Raw genomic sequence first — 5,267 nt, 5'->3', positions numbered from 1 at the left:
ATCACAAAGATACAAATAGATTATCTATCTATTGCAACAGATAGAACATCTGTTGCAACAGATAAAACATCTATTGGGACAAATTAAAATAGGAGGAAGAGTTGTATGATAATTTCTAACATATGAACCATCTGTTGCACTATATGACTCATCTGTTTGGAAAACAAAAAAGTAGGAAGCCTTGATTTAATTTATCCCAATAGATGACCTATCTGTTGTAGAAGATAGGTAATTTGTTGGTACAAATTAAAACAGTACGAAGACATATTTGATTTGCTAAAATAAACAGATATATGTTACAACAGATAATGCATCTGATGCAATAGGTTAGACAACTACTGCAACAGATGTATATATCTGTTTGATAATTTTCAGCAGATGTGTCATCTATTAAAACAGATATGTGTCTTTTTTTATTGGAACAGATGATATATATTCACCTTTTTAGCTCATATTGCTCTACTGTGGCCCTTGTACATTGATCAAAAGGCAAGACAAAGACAGAGGAGTTAAAATTTTGCTTTTTTACGATGCTTGTTGATGCCCTGAAAATTTCTTTCCTTCTCCTCTTAGCCGCCTTAATCTCTAGTGGAGTGTATGGATATGAAATCCTCTTTGATGGAATGACACCACTCTTAGATGTCAATTTCTTTACAAAGTAGTTAATGCATTAATAGCATTAATCACTCTATCATGTTTTGCCTTACAGTCTTAATATTTGCACGTAGAACATTCGCTAAGAGGGGCAAAACCTATATAACCAGTATGATCATAATCATAATGGTTTGTTGTTTCAAAAACTGTAAGAGGAGCATTATTAGCCCCAACAGCAACACCACTATCACTACCACTACTACCATCAACAACAACAAGCCCACCCTCCAAAAATTATTTTTCTTGTAATGGTTGTTGATCCAATAAATTCCTTTTTTATTCTTTCAATGACCTTAGGGTCCAATAAAGTTTTCACATACCGTAAAGTAAGAAAAATGGCATCTTCAACTCTCGATTAGTCGGAACAAGCCACGGATGCACAATCTAAAATAAATTAGTGCATATATTAGAATGATGATTAAATCATTTAAAAAAGTCATTAATTAAAACAAAAAATTAATTAGAATTCGACTTACTGCTTTCTTCGGGAGGTTGAAGAGATCAGGAAATTTTGTATTTTTATTAGTTTTGGCCGACAACCATCTCAGGATTCTTGGATAGAAAACTTTTTCCTAGTAGTTCACTTGTTGTCTCAAATAAGGAATGACTTTAAATGCCCAAGCCTATAAAATACAACAACAACAACAACAGCAACAGCATACCCAGTGTATTCCCACCTAGTGGGGTCTAGGGAGGGTAGAGTGTACTCGACCATATCACTACCTCAATAAAAGTAGAGTGGCTATTTCCGATAGACCCCCAGCTTAGGACCAACAATAGTATAACCAATACAAAAAGTAAGCACATATAAAGTAGTATGGTACACAAAATAAACTAGCAGCATAACAAACATGAAAGATAAGTGCATAATAAACTAGTACGGAATACAAAATATCCAACACCACTAGCCCCAAAAACTATAGCCACAACACTACAAACCAGAAACTCCAGACCCAAAGGAGCACTGCCCTATTACTACTGCCGCACTCCCACCCCCTAACCCTCTACCCTAATCCGCGTCCTCCATACCTTCCTATCAAGGGTTATGTCCTCTGTAAGCTGTAATTTCTCCATATCATGCCTAATTACCTCCCTTCAAATTTCTTCGGTCTACCTCTAGCCCACCTAAAAATATCCATAGCTAGAGTCTTACACCTCTGCATTAGAGCATCAGGGCCCCTCCTTATCACATGCCAGAACCAACGTAGCCTCACTTCTCGAAACTTATCCTCCACCGAGGCAACTTTCACCTTATCCCGAATAATCTCATTCCTCATCCAATCTTTCCTGGTATGTCCACACATCCATTACAACATTTGCATCTCTGCCACCTTCAGCTTTTGAATGTGGGAGTTCTTAACTAGCTAACAATACGCTCCATACAACATAGCCATCTGGACTACCACTCAGTAGAACTTACCTTTCAGCTTCGGGGACATCTTCTTATCATAAAGAACTTCTGAAGTGAGCCTCTACTTTACCCACCCTACCCCAATACGATGCGTGACATCCTCGTCAATCTCACTATTACCCTGAATTATGGACCCCAGATACTTACAACTCTCCCTCTTCTGGATGGTTTGAGAGTTTAGCTTTACAACCACTCCATCTTCTTGTGACATATCACTGAACTTACACTCCAAGTACTCTGTCTTGGTTCTACTTAACCAAAAACCTTTAGATTCAAGCGTCTGTCTCCAAATCTCCAACTTATCATTAACTTCACCCCAAGTCTCGTCGATCAGAACCACATCATCTGCAAATAACATACACCAAGGCACCTCCCATTGAATATGTCGCATTAAAAAATCCATCACCAAGTAAAATAGAAACGGGCCAAGAGTCGATCCCTAGTGCAACCCTATCAAAACTGTGAAGTGCTCTGAATCTCCACCTATTATCCTCACACGAGTCTTCGCACCATCATACATATCCTTCTTTCTCTCTCAAAACTGCCTCACTAATCTCCTCACAAGGTGAATGGCCTCAGTGGTAGAGCGACCAGGCATGAAACCAAACTAATTCTCAGAGATCGTCACATCCTTCTATAAAATAAAGCCAATAAATTAAAATTATTATTTAATAAAAATAAATCATATCATAATAAAATAAATATTTACCATGAAATCCTATGGAAATCCATATAAGTTGACTATCTTTGGCATTAATGGAGTCAACAAATATTTGACAGTCATTTTGAAGCCTTCATAACCCTAAGAATAGCTGTTAAATGCCTTAAGATTCTCGAAGAGCCTTATTAAACCAACTGGTATGTTGTTGTTAATGTATCTTGCCCAAAGAATATTATGTACAAACGAAACCAAGCATAATAATTATTTGTGCTTCTTTGAAAGTCTTTTACCTTCCAATGCTTCTATCAAATTTTTATTTTTTAAGCTTGCACCAATAAGGGACACCAGGTCATCACATCACTTAACTTTCCTTTGCCTTTTTTGGTGTGGAGGGTACTTTTTTAGGTTAGAATAGGTATAACTTTCCTTTGCCTTTTTTGGTGTGGAGGGTACTTTTTTAGGTTAGAATAGGTATAACTTGAGAAGGAGATGGAGAATAGCATTTTAGTCCAGTAACTATGACAAACTCCTTCAAACCAAAACAAATAGGCATGCCACTGTAATTTATCCACACCTCATCCATCTTATCTTTATTTTCATACATAAATCTACGCTTGAGAAGATCATATACCATTTTCATTTGGAAACGAGCATTGTTGTCCTCCGGTAAATCAAGATATCGCCCAAAGTAGCTATCCCTAAAATAAGCATCCAATTTTTGTTCTCGAAGTATTTTTCTGAAACCTCTAAAAGATTTTCCCATGGCTTACTTGACCACGAAATGACCAGTTGAATTTGTGGCACCATCGCAGTGCATTCTCATAGGATAACTATCAATGCTGAAGGTTTTAACCAACTCTTTGGTGGAAGGAATATTAGCATTTGGATCATCTCTTTTGAAATATTCCTCCTCCCTATCTTCATTATCTTCTGCTTCTAATTGATATAACTCTTGTAAAGCAAGCTCACAGAGTGGTAGATGTAGCCTAGTTACTTCACTTATCCCTTTACTTGGACTTGATTCAGTTTTTTTTTCTTTTGAGAGCCATATAATCTAAAAATAGCGGGAACATCAAATATATTATAATTGATTAATGCATAGTTAAAAAGGGATAACAGTAAATCTAACATATACAATAAAAAAATAACATTTCCAGCAGATCACACATTTGTTGCACCAAGTAGGTTATCTATTGCAACATATAACTAACCTATTTCAACGGATGAGTAATCTGTTGGAAACAATAAAAATAGATCACTCATCTATTGAAACAGATGACTGTTCTATACAATAGATCATTCATTTGTTGCAAAATCTGAGTTATCTCTTGAAACAATTATCAACTATTAATATTGTTTAGATTTATTTCAACAGAAGGGTCATCTATCTTTACAGATGAATGAACAGTTAGATTGTTCATCTGTTGCATCAAATGGTTAATTTGTTGCATCAAAAGGTTTATCTTTTGTATCAGAATAATAATCTATTGCATCAGATGGTTAATCTATTGTAGAAAAAATAATATCAGTTTTTTTTCAATAGAACAACAACAATATCACCATTTAATATCAAATACATCATTTTTACAAAGAAAAACAACAAATCAACTCAATAACACCAACATAACACACACACCAACATCAACAATGACCAAAAATACCAACATTATTGTTTTGCATTTGTACAAACACAAATAACAAAAATTAAACTTCAAAAAACTCAATAGACCCAACAAATTGAATCAACAGTTCAATAACAAGAACTACAATAACAACAAAAAATTTTTAGGGTTTTTTCAGTCCCCATTTCAAGTTGAGGCAATAAATATTGAAATTATTAATCAATACTAGAAGAGAAGTTGGCTCAAGTTTCTTTTTCTCTTTATAACTAAAAGGACATAATTTTACCTATGAAAAAAAATGGGACAACGAAGAACTTGAAGGTGTTATCGGAGAGCACTGTTGTCATGTCGATTGACGGTTGAAAGTCGAAAAGAAACTCATTAACTATTTATCGCCGGAGGTTGAAGTCATCGGGGATTGAAGGAATATATTTTGTAGAACTGTTGGTTGGGAGAAAGTTGAGAGAAACTGTCAAGAAAGAGAGGAGAGAGATAGCTGATTTAGAGAGGAGAGGAGTGTGGGTTGATTTGTATTTTTGAAAAGACTAGAAAGTTTCGAAAATATTAATCAAGTCCACAAATAACTTAAACAAGTTTCCTAATTATGTTTGACCCTTTAAGTTGGTCAATGTCACCAACCCTTCATTTAAGACTTAAATGACACCTTTCCTTCAAATTTTTTATATTTCATGATGTTCTATTTTTCTTGAATAAAGGATCATTACGAGATGATATGCTAATAACAAGAATATTATTGACCCAAAAATATATCGGGGTGTAGTTTTAAATTGTATCCAATAGGAGAAGGTAAATTTGTACATTTTCCTGTGTATAAAAGCATTCATATAAGTCATATTGCCTTATTCAAAATAGTATCATACTAAATTGAGTAAGATGATTATTGTTTTACTTATAAGGA

Source organism: Capsicum annuum, chromosome 7, assembly GCF_002878395.1.
Source record: "Capsicum annuum cultivar UCD-10X-F1 chromosome 7, UCD10Xv1.1, whole genome shotgun sequence".
Lineage (NCBI taxonomy): Eukaryota > Viridiplantae > Streptophyta > Magnoliopsida > Solanales > Solanaceae > Capsicum > Capsicum annuum.
This window is presented reverse-complemented; position numbering follows the sequence as displayed.